At 49.0% G+C, this 16,046-nt stretch overlaps 1 long non-coding RNA gene across 1 annotated transcript; it reads right to left on the bottom strand.

Moving 5' to 3' along the window:
• Positions 1-421: 421 nt before the first annotated feature.
• Positions 422-13,728, bottom strand: LOC138446840 (uncharacterized). The gene is made up of 3 exons (XR_011259571.1): positions 13,502-13,728; positions 13,231-13,407; positions 422-2,140 (listed from the first exon to the last, which is right to left on the bottom strand). It is a non-coding gene; the product is annotated as an uncharacterized lncRNA (long non-coding RNA).
• Between the last annotated feature and the right edge of the window lie 2,318 nt (positions 13,729-16,046).

The following is a 16,046-nucleotide window of genomic DNA, read 5'->3' as shown; positions in this document are numbered from 1 at the left end:
GAGGCAGGGGAGAGACAAGAGGGAGGAGACAGAACGGGAGTGAGAAGTGCAGCTGCTGTCCCCAGGTGCTGCGCACAGTCCTTTCAGGGTGGAATACATGGTCATGTGCAGGGGCCCACTTCCTGCCCGGTGAGCCCAGGGGAAGGGGGCGGGGCTTACTGCACTGGGAACTGGAGGCACTCAGGGAAAGCTTCCTGGAGGAGGTGACATTTAAGCTGCGTTTTGAAGGATAAGTAGAAATTAGCTAAAGGGTAGAAAGGGAGGAAGCAGAGTGGAGGTGAATGAGACTTCTTGCTGAAGGAACAACAAACTCAGAGGCACGAGGGTCGGAGGGCTGGAGTGCAGGGGGCCATGAGGGGCTGGGGTACCGCAGAAAGATGAAGAAAGCCAGGACGGGTGTGCAGGCACTTCCCACGCCACGTTAAGGAATGTCACTTTTATTCTTAAGGCAATGGGGGGCTGTTGAAAGATGTCACCCCTGAGATCAGAGGGGTCACCAGAACAGAGGGAGAGGGAAGGAGAGGCAGGGAAGGGAGCAATAAGCCTGAACTGGTGGACTTTGGTCTGGGAGGAAGGTGAAAGGCTACTGTCTCAAGGTGCCCTTGTGAACTGGGGGTCAGCGTTCCAGCGGATTCCCATGAGACTCAGCACAGGGAGGTGTGGGCTGAGATGGTGCCTGCTGTGTGCGTTCAGCCAGAGGACTATGATTCCTGATGGTTCAGTGCTGCCTTCTCTGTGAGTCAGAGGTTGCCAAGGCCAGTGGTGTGGGAGGAGCTGGTTGGTGAAGCTCCAGCCATGACTGGTCCTCTGCAGAATACCGTTCCTCTGGGGACCTCCTCTTGGATGTCTGGTTGCAAGCAGAAAGCGGGTGGATAGCAGTGAGAGGGAGGGTTTTCTTTTTGCTCAGAAAGCTGAGGTTTCTCTGGGTTTAGCCAGGGGCAAGTCTGGAGTCCCCTCAGCGTGCCTTCTGTTGGGCATCTGTCCAGCCAAATGGTGGTGGGCATGGAGCGGTTCCATAGCTGGCGTCATCTTGGGGTGAGGTTGAGGGAAGAGAGCTGGCCTCCCCCTTATCACCCCAGGATTTCCTATGGCAGGGAGGCATTTGGAATTTCCATGGAGGGACTTCCCTGAAGGTCCAGTGGTTAACTCTGAGCCAGAGCTCCCAAAGCTGGGGCCATGGGTTTGATCACACCCGTGGGTTGGGGAACTAAGGTCCTGCACATCTCTTGGCGTGGCCAAGATAAAAAAAAATTTTTTTTCTGGAACCCTTTGGTTAGAAAGTGCGGGGTATGGGATATGACTTGGGCTCCTGGGATCTTGTTTCTGGTTCATGGGCACTTTGTAAAGTGAAAGTGTTGGTCGCTCAGTCGTGTCTGACTCTTTGCGACCCCACGGCTCCGCTGCCCATGGGATTCTCCAGGCAAGAATACTGGAGTGGGTTGCCATTTCTTTCTCCAGGGGATCTTCCCAACTCAGGTATCTTGCATTGCAGATGGATTCTTTATCATCTGAGACACCAGGGAAGCCTGGCCACTTTGAGACCAAATTAAAACCAATTACAGAGTTTATGATGGAAAAGAAAGGTTATAGAAAACCAAAGGAACCTTCCATGAGAAGCAAAACCCCCATAAATCTCTGCTCAAATCATGCACAAGAATTCTGCAGTTAAATAAATGGGATGAACTAATTGCTTTCAGAGTCTAAAACATGTTGCTGCAAATTTTAGCTTTTGATATTAATAAATCCCCAAAGAAATTAAGCAGGAAGCTAGAGCCTTATCCAGGCAGAGAGAATTTTAATCATTGACTAGTCTTTTTTTTTTTTTCCATTCCTCAAAGTCATTGTTTGGTGAGTGTAAGTGTGCAAGACTTCTGACCCAGGCCTTCCTTTGCATCTGATGGCTTGAACTCTCTGGTTCCAAGTGGGTCACAATCCACTTTTGAAATGGAAATGAAGTCGGCCTCTCCCTCAGAGCCCTGGGACCCGGGCCCAGGCAGGATACGGCAGAGCCTGGTGTTATAAATTTCTCTGCAGATCTGACAGCAGTTTTAGGCCATTGATCTCATGTCACCCAGAATCGAGATGGAGTGACAGCTGATAAACTGCATGGTGACAGGCTGAGGCCTTGGAAAAAAAAAGTCTAGAGGTGGGATAAAAAAAAAAAAATGAGCTGATGGATTAGTTATCGGCCTCCTTGTCCCCCTCACCCTGGATTCTTTTTGAACACTTTAGAAGCATTTATTTTCAGGTAATTTTACAGTTGTCTTTTTGTCCTTCAGAGGTGCTTTGGTCTATGAAATCTCTCAGGGAATTTAGATGAAGTCATTCTTATATGTACTGCTTGACGGTCCCCAGCACTCTGCTCTTAGGTTTAAACCCATTGGCGGCTTTTAACTGCAGGAACTGAGATGCATATGACCAGGGGCATTAATGCTGATCTGTGGTCAGCCTAACTCAGCCTCAGGGCTCATACACAATTTGCTTTAACAGGGACTAGTGGGGAAAGAAGGGCTTCCCCCATAATTCAGCGGTAAAGAATCCACCTGCAATGCAGGAGAGGCAAGAAAGGAGATAGAGGTTGGATCCCTGGGTTGGGAAGGTCCCCTGGAGGAGGGCATGGCAACCCACTCCAGTATTCTTGCCTGGAGAATCCTGTGGGCAGAGGAGCCTGCAGGGCTACAGTCTACGGGGTCTCAGAGTCAGACACGACTGAGCACAGAGGAGAAAGAAGAACACTGGTGGGAGTAGGATTAAGAGATGGGCGGCTCTGCAGCCAATGTGGAAATGAGTATATTTCTTCCCCAACCTTTCAGAATCCTCTCTTGATCCCGCTCCTCTGTGCAAAGGGCACTATGACTCACTGGTTAGCTCAAGAAGGCCCAGGGCCTTCAGAGTGACCTTGAGGAGGGGAGGGGAGGGGGCTAGAGTGGTTAGGGGAGTGTGGTGGCTTATTTGTGTTCCAAGATAAATAAAGGTTGAATTCTTGCTGTCCTGGCTCTGAGCTCCGGCTTTGGCCTCCAGTGTGGGAACCTGAGGTGGGGAAGAATGGGCCTCTCCGTGCATTGAACCCAGAGCCCTCCTGGGCATGGCTGGCCGTTTGCAGGGCATCAATCTTGCTTTGCTTTCCCTGAAGGGACTTGTATGGCCCGTGGTCTATGGAGGGATTGGATGGAGGGATCAGAGCTCCCACAGAGCAAAATAATGTGACAAGCTGTCAGGACATGGCGACTGGGTGACTCCTGTTCCCTGTGTGGCGGGGGGCCCTGCCGGGCCCTGGACCCTCCAGGGCTGGGAGCTAGGGGGAAGGAACAATGTAGGGTATGTGATGGATTATACACCTTTCCATCTAACCCTGTGGAGGCTTTTGCTGGACTTTTGGAAGAGGAGGACTGGAGTGGCTTTTTCCAGGAGTGGACTATCAGGAGTAGAACATTTTTGGAGGGGGATTATGGTGCTAAGGAGCTGTAGAATCTATAGGGATGAGAAAGGCTGCTCACTGAGGTCAAGTGAAGAGCTAGGCTTCCAGGAGGAAATTCAGGGGGCAATAGCAAAATATAACTTGTTGAAGTCTGTGATGGGAGTTCCTTAATTTGGGATAATTGTAGCAGTCAGGATGGGCTAGGTTACGCTTCACCAACAAGCAGCCCCCCAGATCTTAGTGACTTAAAACCACAGGTATGTTTCTTGCTTACTCTGCATATCCATCTCAGTAAGGCTGGGGGATTTGTTGTCTTTCCTTGGGGACCCAGACTGATGGAGAAGCCGCCATCTGGAACTTTCTCCTTGACACGGCAGAAGGAAGAAGGAATACAGCAAATTGTGCATTGGTGTGCCGACTTCACTTCTGCTTACATTTCCTCTTTCATTTCAAAGACCCTGTAATCTAGTACAGATCTCATTCTGCATGGTTATTAGATGGCAGGCTTGAAGGAACAGCAAGAGGGCTGGACAAAACCTTTAGACAGGCTGAGTGCCAGGGTACATAGTCTGAGCTGGTCTCCCTTTCTCAAGTATTGGACAATTGTTACTTTTTTTTTTTGTAGCAAGAAAATAGCAGTTGGGAGAAATGCCGGTCAAAGGCATATGTGCCTCTAAATTCAAGGAAGGTCAGAAATAAATTAGAAGTGTCCCCATGTGCCACATTCCTTAAAGTATAGGCTAAATTACAGCTTCAGACTAATTAGTGAGGAAATCCCCCAAGAGTGAAAGATTGAGTATTGGTAATGGAATTACACGTCCTCTCACTGGTGCTTGGGGAAACTTGCATATAGGTATCTTCATTAATCACAGTCCTAATGGCTTTTACTTTTACCACCGTCAACTGACTACCAGGCTCAAAAACATTTTACTAAGCAACTTTCAGAGTGTGGAAGTATGCTCTGCTGCGGGCTTAGCAGTTGGGTTAAACCATTTGCCTTTTGGGGGTTATGATCATGTGGTCAGGACAGGCAAAGAAATACAGAGCACAATATGAATGTGGGTGTGGGCACTACCGGAAACTTTGGAGAATGAATGATTTTTTATCTTGCAGGATTGTCAATAAAGAGGGGATCATGAGTGATTTTTAGGAAGAACCGAACCAGGAGTATTTAGGTCATTATTGTGGTGCTGTCTCTCGTGGGAGGCCCTGGGGTATAAGAGATGTTAATGGTTAGTGGGGAGGACGGCTGTATTATTGCATACTTTCAGTGTGATGGGTTAGTAATAAATAGTGATAATAAAATGATAGCATGATGATATATGATGATAATAGAGCTAAATGCCCAGGAAAGAAGATCAGGTTCTAGGAGCTCAGTTAAGAAAGGGGAAGAGGGACTGCCCTGGTGATTCAGTGGCTAAGACTGTGTGCTCCCAAAGCAGTGGGCCCAGGTTCGATCCCTGGTCAGGGAACTAGATTGCACATGCTGCAACTAAGGCCTGGAACAGCCAAATAAATAAGCAAACATGAGGGAAAAAGTGAGGCGTTGGCTCGGGGAGCTCCTTGTGAGAAAGAGGGGTCATTTTAGGCCAGACTTGGGACTTGGGAATAAGCATAGGGTAGGGATAACTGCCACTGTGTACTTCCCAAACTCTACTTGTCAATATCTAAAAGACCCAGAAAATAAAATATCTCCTATTCAAGATGAATAATATAATAGTCACATCTTTTTTGGAAGTAGGTGAGGTATGCTTTCGTGCTAAGTTGCTTCAGTCGTGTCCGACTCTTTGCAACCCCATGGACTGGGGCCTGCCAGCCTCCCTTGTCCATGGGATTTCCCAGGCAAGAATACTGGAATGGGCTGCCATTTTCTTCTCCAGGGGATCTTCCTGACCCAGGGATCGAACCTGACTCTTACGTCTTCTGCATTGGCAGGAGGGTTCTTTACCACTAGCGCCACCTGGGAAGCGCTACATTATTTTAAGTTAGAATGTAGAGAATTTGAGGAGCCAGGATGCTGGTATCCTGGTCTAGGCATTTTGTTTCTGAATTTGTTAAATGAAGAGGGTAATTCCCACCGATCTCAGAGTTGAGGTGAGGGTTCTGCAATATAAGGAACACAGAAGCCCTTCACCAATAGTGAAGCATTGTGTACATTAAGTCCAGTTTACGCTGATGGGGAGGCTTAAACTAAAGGGACGCTGGGCTGGTTTTTCAGACAGATGTAGTGAGCAGGAGATGATGAAGGCAGGGAAGTAGCTGGACAGCTGCTGAAAGGCAAGAGACAGGTTAGAGCTGAAGTCCACGGGAAGGTTTTCAGTGCCTTCGCTCCAAGAGGTAGGGGGCAGGTAAAGGAAGGCAGGCACAGATCTGCTCAGCTGGGGATGGAGGAGCTAGAGGCCAGACAGGCATCAGAGAGGGGGTTGCTCACTGCTGTATCCTCAGAGTCTGGCATAAAGAGGTCACCAATAAATCTGTGTTGGAATGAATAAATGAAACAGATGTCCTTCATTGCCCTACTCCCACACATACACCGAAGACTCCTGGTTAATTCAATTAAGTGTGGACTGGGAGAGGTCGTCAGGGCAGACCCGGGGTCTGAGGTTCAACCCAACGATGACGTGACATCTCAAGTCTGCTCAGGCCAGGACAAGAGGCAGCTGGGCCTTGGACAGCGCTCCCAGGAAGTCGGGATGCCACCGATGCAATGCCTCAGTTCCAGACTGGAAGGATGGCCTGCTCCTTCTACCTGCTCCGGGTTCCGTCCGGGGAAACGTTTCACCCCTCTTCCCTGAGAACGTGCAGATGGATTCCAGCTCCCTGGGGCAGGGCTGGCTGCCTCCCATTCATCCCTTGGCAGCTCCGGGATCTTCAAGGCAGTTCCAGGATCTGGGCTTGGTCATCGGCGTCTGTCTTCTTCATCAGGTTTTCTCTGGTGTCACCACTTCCCTGTTCTCAGGTCTCTTGATGCCAAACCTGGCTTAGATGTGATTCTAGTTCATTCCTAGATAAGCTCATATTACATGCCATTTATCAAGATCACCGTCATACATTAAATCTCGTCTCTCGGAGAATGGGACCCAGGCCTGCACGCGTCTCGGAATGTTTGTCCCTTATTGCGCATCCTTTTATATATGTCCTGGCTGGCTCACCGTGTATCCTGTTCTGCTCTGCAGGTATTCCCAAGACTTAGAATGCAGCCCTCGATAATAACAGCAGTCATATTTCTAATAATGGTTATAGTGCGGAACACTTGATTCGTGCCACATATTGTGCTAGGCCGTTCACATACTTAATTTAATTCAACTGCTCTATAAAGCAGATATTATTATGACAAATTTCAAAGAAACTGAGGCTCAGAGAAATTAAATAATGCCTGCAAGGGCTCCCAGCTGGTTCATGGGAAGGGAAACAGTGAAATTCAGTTCTAAAGGTGCACTTTCTAGTATATGGAGTTATACCCCAACTTGACCATCATCTCGCTCTCCAGAAACATCTGCTCCTTTGGTCCCTTTGTCCTCCCGGGGGCTCTTTGAGGTTTCCACGTGTGAAGACCTCAGCTTCTCCGTCGCCAGCCCCGGCCCCTCTCCTGAGCGTTCCTCTGTGTCTTTTAGTTGGGCACCTTGTTTGGAGACCCAGCTATGATCTCCTAGAGCAGGAGGAAACAAAGCTATCCTGTCACTTCTCCAGCTGGTTCTCCCCCGCTCCATCATTCTCTCTGTTGTAAACAAACTGTCTTTCAGTCCCCAGGTAGGACTCAGGTTTGTGTATGCTCGCGCTCCTTCATTCTCTGCAACCATCATCTTTTTGAAGGGTTTTGTTCTGCTCCAAAATTCTCTTGTGTCTCCTTCTGATTCCCAGATCTATAGCACCCCCTAGGCGAGGCCTCTTCCACTCAGGCCTGGATGATTGAAACACAGTAGCGTCTGAAGGGAGCCGGCTGCTAGAACACACAGCACCTTTGTGCAGATGAGAAAAAGGCTCTCCTTTCTTTGGATGAATGCAGGCCCATGTCAGGGCACACGGTTTGGCAAGCAGAGCACAGGCTTTAACTCAGTTCACCGTTGGCTACCTCAGTCAGGAGAACTTGTACAGCGAACAGCCTGCACAACTGTGCATGGTGACCCCAGAAATGAGCCTTCTCCTCCCCTCAAGTTTCTCCCTCTTCCAAACATTCTCATCTAGGGCTATTTCAAAATATTTGGCAACTGACCTATCAGAATGGGAGCAGGATCTACAGGCTTCTGGCTGAGCAGACAAGGATTCTTTAACTGCTAACCATGGGGTCCCTGGGAAGAGGCTAGGGTGGCCCTCGGAAGTCCACAGCAGTGGATGTTTACCCATCGTGTAGTGGATTTCAGTCTTTTAACAGCTGGCATGGCTTTTCTTGCTGTGCACCGGCTGAATATGAACTCTGCTTATGCTACGCCGCAGGTTGAGATCCCGCCCCATCTATCAATGATGTCTGGATATTTACCACTTAGCAGTCATCAATTTCTGTTGACAACAAGGACTTGAAATACAAATGACTGTTTTAGGATAGGCTTAAATTTAACTGAGTGACTGAGCGCGCGCGCACGCACAGACACACTCACACTCACACCCACCCTCTCCGCCCCCCTGCCCCCCCCCCCGCCCCCACCAATCCGAGCAAGTCCAGGCTGGTTGCAGACATGCCTCCAGGGGGCGCTCGAGCTGTCCGCCGCTCCCCTGGACCTCCGTCATTCCACCTCACACAGTCACACACCCGCAGGAGGACATCCAGCCTGGGGTGAAGACCTAACGAGATCCACTGTTGCCACTGCCAAGTCACTTCAGTCGTGTCCGACTCTGTGTGACCCCATAGACGGCAGCCCACCAGGCTCCCCCGTCCCTGGGATTCTCCAGGCAAGAACACTGGAGTGGGTTGCCATTTCCTTCTCCAGTGCATGAAAGTGAAAAGTGAAACTGAAGTCGCTCAGTCGTGTTCAACTCTTAGTGAACCCCATGGACTGCAGCCCACCAGGATCCTCTGTCCACGGGATTTTCCAGGCAAGAGTACTGGAGTGGGGTGCCATTGCCTTCTCCGAAGGAGATCCACAACGACATGCAAATGGTCTACATACGGCCTACAGTGAAAGTGAAGTTGCTCAGTCGTGTCTGACTCTTTGCGACCCCGCGGACTGTAGCCTACCAGGCTCCTCCATCCATGGGATTCTCCAGGCAAGAGTACTGCAGTGGGGTGCCATTTCCTTCTCCAGGGGATCTTCCCAACCCAGGGACTGAACCCGGGTCTCCAGCTTTGGAGGCAGACGCTTTAACCTCTGAGCCACCGGCACATACGGCCTAGGGGAGATACTAAAACACAGATGTTAAACCTGGCCCTCACTCTCTCTACAAACCAAGTTTTACTCTTTTTCCTCGGGGTCCCAAAGAGTCAGACACTACCGATGGCGAGGAACACACACTCACACTTTTTCTTACTACTTTCTGTTTACACAAGTCAAGATCGTGGTGTTTCCTTGATTGTGAGGTGCAAACCTGGGCAGAAAACAGAAGCTGCTTGAAGAACCAGAGAGGAAAGAGAGGGGTAGGTTTGGGGGTGTGGATGGGGGTGCCTTCGGTGGTGTCGCTCTGATAGCGAACAAACAGGCGGCCAGGCCCTTGGGAGGGGATCACGCCGTGGGGGGCAAGGAGAGGCTGGCTCTCTGGGTCTGCCAGCCTCACCGGAAGGAAGGGACTAGCTGATGTCCCAGTGTCTGATGTCCTGCTGAAACTGATGTGACTCACTGATGTGAGCGATGCCTGCAGAAGCCAGAGGGACCTCTGCTTGAACTGCCGAGGACACCCAATTCTGACCTCAGGGAGCTCCTGACCAGTTCAGGAGGACGGTGTTTTAGAGCTGAACTTAAAGGAGAAAACAGAAGAGATCTTTGACACCTGTATTTGTGTACAGAGTTTTACACTCACCTTAAAGCTGTCTCCAGGCCTCTCTCTTGCATCTCTAGCTATCTCTGCCTGCACCTCCCAGATCCTCTCCTTTTTAAAGTTGTTCCTCCCATGTGACTGATGTGAGAGTCTGGGTCCCGGTCGCCTGCCACAAGAGGGGACCCTCTCTGTAAAGTCCAGGCGAAACCAGCAGTGGCTCAGAAGCCAGCTGGGCAGCTCTGCCAGGGGCTTGACTTCATGCAGACCTCTTCCCATGCCTTCTGCCCTGTCTCAGAGCAAACACCCAGGGGCCAGAATCAGTCTGTGGACCAGGGATGGGGGCCAAGAAGGCTGATCAGCCTCTCTTTGTTCAGGTCCTGAGTTGAGGCACAAACAATATCCCTGAAGGGTGAGTTGGGCAAATCAAAGTCTCACATCCCTTCACCGCTTCTGCCTCAGTAATACAACCCTTAAACCTTAGCTGGGCTTCCCTGATAGCTCAGATGGTAAAGAATCCGTCTGCAATGCAGGAGCCCTGAGTTTGATCCCTGGATCAGGAAGATCCCCTGGAGAAGGGAATGGCAACCCACTCCAATATTCTTGCCTGGAGAACTCCATGGACAGAGGAGCCTAGTGGGCCAAAGTCCATGGGGTTGCAAAAAGTTTGGCAGGACTGAGCAACTAACATTAAGTCTTAGCTGGGTGCATGGCCATCTAGAATTTCTCAGCTGTTCCTGTAGCTAGATATGGCTATAAGACTAAGTTCTGGCATTGGCATATGAGAATAAGTGTCCTGTGTGATTTTGTGGAAATGACCTGGATAGCTTTTACGACCTTGTTTGTCTTTCTTTCTTTTTCTGTCTAGACTAGGAGTTAGAAAACTTTTTCTGTAAAAGAGCAGATTGTATTTCCAGTTCTGTGGGCCTTATGACCTCTGTTGCAAACACCTAATTTTGGTGTTGAACTTTGAAAATAGCTACAGACTATATGTCAACAAATGGGTATGGCTGAGTTCCAGGAAGATCTTATTTACTAAAAAAGGTTGAGGGGGGTTGGATTTAACTTGGGGGTGATTGGTTGCCCATCCCTGGTCTGGGATGCATATCTGGTGGCTGGAGGGAGAGCAGCCATATTGGGCCATGAGGTAGAAGCCATGTGCTGAGGATGGCAGAGAAATAAGCTTGAAGGAGCCTGAGTGCCTGGTTTTCACAAAGCCACCCTGTGAGCCCTCTTGTTTCCATTTATGTGAGGGAAATAAAGTTCTATGTTGCTTAAGTCAATGTCAGTTGCAAATAAGTTTAATCCTGACTAATACACCGTTCACACGTGGTTAAGTCCAACTCACCAGCTCAGGAGACTATTGAAGAATATAAGATCAGAGATCTAACTAGGAATGAAGCATGCATTTTCCGTGAGTATACTCTATATACCTCTGAAATTTTCTACTCATCTCGATCAATTGAGGGCACAACTAAAAGTTTGGGTTGACCTTTGTGTGACCCACAGGCGGTGAGGGGCTTGTAGTGAAAGTCAGTGTCACTGACAAGCTCTGGGCATGGCAGGACGCAGTGTCCCACCTCTCTGCCAGCTAGACACACAGGAACTCAGCACAGACAGATGCTAATGAGTTTTACAAAGTGTGAATGCAGGTGCTCTGAGTTTTAGCACTTTTTTTGGGGAATGGGGTAGGGTTTAGGTCTCAATCAGACGTTGTCCCTGAAATCAGTGGTATTGGGTGAGCCTCTCCCGCCCTTTAGTATTAATAACTCTTCCCAGGACTCCATGTCTTCTGTCCGAGGGACTGACTGCTGAATTCCTTGGGTAAATCCGTAAGCCCAGCTTGTAAAATTTGGGAGTCAAATTGGAAGAAACACAGTAATTGAAAATTAAAGAGCTGTGAGAAAACCCTGCAACTTGACTGCACCATTGCCCGGCAGTTGCAGCTGATCCCTTGCTAGGAGCTTTGCCCACTCTTGTGCTTCAGGCAATGGTGCGGCTGTTCCAGGGTGCAGGCCGGGGTGCTTTCTTGGAGGCTTGGGGCTGTTATTCCTGGAGAGGAGAAGGTGGAGTGTTGATGTGGCCAGTCTTCTAGCATTTAAGGGGGTGTGTGTGTGTGTATATACATGTGTGTGTGTGTGTGTAGTACTTAATAAGACAGTTGTGGATAAACTGTTGCCCATATTTTAGCACAGACTACAAAGTCACATAGGCCCAGATGCACGTCCTGGCTCAGCCTCTCACTTGCTGGTTGGCTTCAGGTATGCTGTTCAACCTCTCTACACCTTCATTCCCTGGCTCACAGGGTAGCCCTGTGAGAACCAGGGAATCGGGTTCCTTCTAGCTTATTTCTCTAACACCCTCGGTAGATACTTTTACCTCATGGTCGGAGATGGCTGCTCTCACTCCAGCCACTACACATGTATCCCATGCCACGATCCTGCAGACTATGACCTACAAGCCAAATCCAATCCTCCACCTGTTTCGGCTGGCATATGTGAGCACTGCTGAGATGCCAGGGATGCTGTAAGGAATGGATGTAATAATGTGCATAAAGTGTCTTACCCAGAGCAGATGCTTATAAAATACGAGGAAAAACAGCTGAGATGCCGTCAGCCCCAGGCAGTTCAGACTGTCAGCCTAAGGGAGGCAGCTTTGTCAGCATCTGGCGTCTGTGCAGGCTGGATGGCGCCCAGGACCTTGACATCTTCCACTGTGAAGGCCTTCCCCCTTCTCGTTTCCTTCCTTCCTGTCTTCGTCTTCTGGATCTCAGGGCAGAGCCTTCTCTGGAAGCCTTCCCTGGCTCAGTTAAAACCCTCAGCATATACACTCAGGACCTCATCCGTTCAGCTCAGTTGCTCAGTCGTGTCCGACTCTCTGCTACCCCATGGACTGCAGCACGCCAGGCCTCTCTGTCCATCACCAACTCCCGCATTTTGCTCAAACTCATGGCCATCGAGTCGGTGATACCATCCATCCATCTCATCCTCTGTCATCCCCTTCTCCTCCTGCCTGCAATCTTTCCCAGCATCAGGGTCTTTTCAAATGAGGTGGCCAAAGTATTGGAGTTTCAGCTTCAGCATCAGTCCTTCCAGCGAATATTCAGGACTGATTTCCTTTAGGACCCCATGGACCCCGCTTTGTCACTCTAGCCTCGGCAGCTGTTATTCATGGTTTATGGGATCCCCTGCATAATACCTGTCTCGCCCGCCAGACTGTAAGTTTCTAGAGGGCAGGGGCCATATCTGGTTTCCTCTATATCATATCCTTTCGGGACTTGGTGAGTAGTAGATGCTCAGTGAACATTTGTAGGATGAATGGATAAGTGACGGTCCCTTTGGTTGTGTTTAGATTGGAACTATCTGTTCTCTCAGATCTATTTGTATAACGATTTTCCTAACATGACTAGTTCTGCCCTTTGCCCTCAGGGTCTTATGTCCATCAGGAGGGGGCTTGGACCTCAGTGAGCTCCAAGATGCCTGGTCCTGGAGACAGGAGGCTGACCAGAAGCTTCCAGAGAGTATAGGGTCAAAAGGCTGGGGAGCTGTCAGATGGCAAAAGAATTCTGCTTTAGCTCAGCTGCTGCATAAGTGTCTACTTTCAAAGGCTTCCAACTAATCAGAATTTCAAAGGATACTTTTAAATGTAATAGGATTCTACCTGAAAGAGCAAAGCAAGAGTCGTTGGAGCTGTTTATTCCTCTAGTTGCTATTCTAGACTTGTATCAGAGATAGCTGGGACCTCGCTATTTTATTTTCATTCCCGCACAAAGTGGAAAAATCTCGTGTGCTGGTAGGAGGCGGTGATGCCAAGACCACAAAGCAATATTCCACCCAGCTCCCTGCCTCAGTTATTCCAAGGAGAATGGAGGGCACAGACAATTACACACAAGGTCATTCTCAGCCTACCGTTTGTGTTCAGTTGCTCAGTCATATCCGACTCTTGGTGTCTCCGTGGACTGTAGCCTGCCAGGCTCCTCTGTCTGTGGGACTTTCCAGGCAAGAAACTGGAGTGGGTCGCCATTTCCTCCTCCAGGGGATCTCCCTGATTCAGGGACGGAATCCAAGTCTCCTGCATCTCCGGCACTGCAGGCAGATTTTTTTTTTTTTTACCGCTGATTCATCGGGGAAGCCTCTTAGGCTACTTGTCCCATGAAATAGACATTACCTTTCCTCTTACCTTCACCAAAACAGCCTTGGTGAGTCTTCATGGGTTAGACGGATCCTCGAACACAGACAGCAGTTCAGGCAGAAAATGGTGAAAATCCACTTTGATGTTCAAATCACTAAAAGCATTAACACTTTTCATTGTTTTTGTAACTTGCTTTTGACCAGAGCGGTCTTGGCGAAACTGGTGTAGAAGAAAATAAAAAACAACTCCCTTCTCAAAATTGTGGCAGGGGAGGCGGGGAAGCTGGGAGGGTACTCGAGTACATATGGCATTTAAAAATCTGCAGCTGCTCTGCTCAGACCAGCTGGCAGGCTGTTCAGAGAAAAGTCCCATTCTTTCTGGAAATACTCAGGACTGAAAGCATCTGCAAGGGAGTTGATAGGAGCTTTCTGGAATCAATTACAGGAGGACTGTGCCAACCATCATTTCGGACATTTGAACAGAATTAGAGCAGGTACTGTGTTTTAAAGAGTGGCTTTGCAGTGTTGATACTCTGTAAATTTTGCATATGCCTAAGGCAGGGCAGAAGCACACACATCTGCCTTGCACATGAAATGATCATTTCCATATAAGTTACCTGATAACCAGGTTCCTAGGGCTACTGTTTTTTTTTTTTGGCCCTGCTGGTATCTTAGTTCCCTGACCAGGGATTGAACTTGTGCCCCCTGCAGTGGAAACATGGAGTCTTAACCACTGGACCCCTGGGGACCTCTTGGTGCTACTTAAAAAAAATTTTTTTTTTTTTGGTTGCCTGGGTCTTTTTTGCTGCATGCAGGCTGTCTGTAGTTGCGGCAGCTGGGGGCTACTCTCCAGTTGTGGAGCATGGACTTATTGCGGTGGCTTCTCTTGTTGTGGAGCACGGGCTCTAGGTGCCTAGGCATCAGAAGCTGCAGCGCCTGGGCTGAGGAGTTGCAGCTTGCAGGCTCCAGGGCTTGAGGGGTTCAGCAGTTGCGGTGCTTGGATTCCATATCCGTGGCTCTCGGGCCCTAGAGAGCAGGCTCAGTGGTTTTGGCGCACTTAGTTGCTTTGCGATATGTGGAATCTACCCGGACTAGGGATTGAGCCCGTGCCCCCTGCACCAGCAGGTGGGTTCCCATCCGCTGACCCCCAGGGAAGTCCTCCTGGTGCCACTTTGAGATGCAGAGGACTAAGAGTCTTCATCAACCCATCTGAACAGCAGAGACAAGTCAACAACAGTAGGGAAGTGGCTTGTGCAGGCTTGTGCAGGCTTGTGCAGGAAGTGGCTTGTGCAGCTTGTGCAGGAAGTGGCTTGTGCAGGCTTGTGCAGGAAGTGGCTTGTGCAGGCTTGTGCAGGAAGTGGCTTGTGCAGGCTTGTGCCGGAAGTGGCTTGTGGGACCCAGGCTTCGGGGGGGCTGGGCCCAGCATTTGGAGAATGAATTCACCGCACAAGGCCTCCTGGTGACCCACCTCTCATTCCTTGGCCATTGAGGAGCCTGCATCCTTGATTCTGGTTTTTGGAATCTAACTTCTTGGAGACAGTTACCGAAACTGAATGGAAAGCATGCGAAAAGATTGATATATTTGGGCCAATTTGATAGCTATGCTAAAAAGCTGTATCTGGGCAAACTTTCTGAGAAATCACATTTAGTTTCTCACAGAGCACACATGCCCAAAGGGTCCAAATAGTCAAACGAGGATATTGAAAGCCATCCAGCATTCCTGCTGTGCCTTTTATTGAGAGCAATTGTATTATCTAATGAATAATCCATGTTCAGCTGACACCTGAGGGGCCAAACACTAACCCTGAACTAAATTCACTGATTTGTTCTCTGTTGCTCATCTTTACCATTGAGCTTAGTCTCCTAATATTGAACCCATCTTTGGCTCAGCCTTTCAGTCCACCAATTTCATTGGTCACATGGGCAACCCCAGATATTAGAGTTTAGAAAGGGTGGACAAGGTACAAACTATTGGATTTACCGGAGACTTTACCCTGCCACTTACTTTAGCTCTTTTATTTTTTCTCATTCATTCATTTATTCACTCATTCACTCACTTGACAAATATCTCTTTGACAGTGACTTTGCCCCTTCCGGGCCAAAGGAATGATTTTGGTTCTAACTCTGGGAATTTGTAGTCTTTGCGCATTCCAGAATGTGGTGACAACCCACTCAACTTCAGGCTTTCTCTCCCTGGGTCTCTGATGTTGGAATGGACCTCATCTCTGATTTCTCAGAGCCTGGAGAGTCAGGGTCAAGGCTTGGCTCCTTTGGGTATGGAACATTTTTCCATGCATTTAGTAATGTTGCATCACCTGTTGGTGGCTAAGCTGAGTGTGTGGATTCTGCATTACAGAAGAGAAAGGCTTTGATATTTTAACCTCATAGAAGTCTGGCATGGTATGTCAGAACCCCCAGAGGGAAAGGACCATATTTTATTCATCTTTGCTTCCTCAGTTTCGGGCGCAAAGCCGTGAATGTAGTAGGAGCTTTCAAAATGACTAGAGTGTGAACGGGGCTATCTGCTCAAAGCGTATGTTTCACGCCAGTGTCAGTGGGGTCATAGTCCCAGACGAAGAGAGGCTTTATTGTTC

The sequence above is a fragment of the Ovis canadensis genome, chromosome 10, assembly GCF_042477335.2.
Source record: "Ovis canadensis isolate MfBH-ARS-UI-01 breed Bighorn chromosome 10, ARS-UI_OviCan_v2, whole genome shotgun sequence".
NCBI classification, from domain to species: domain Eukaryota; kingdom Metazoa; phylum Chordata; class Mammalia; order Artiodactyla; family Bovidae; genus Ovis; species Ovis canadensis.
The sequence above is the reverse complement of the archived record's forward strand: the minus strand, read 5'-3'. Positions and strand labels throughout refer to the sequence as shown.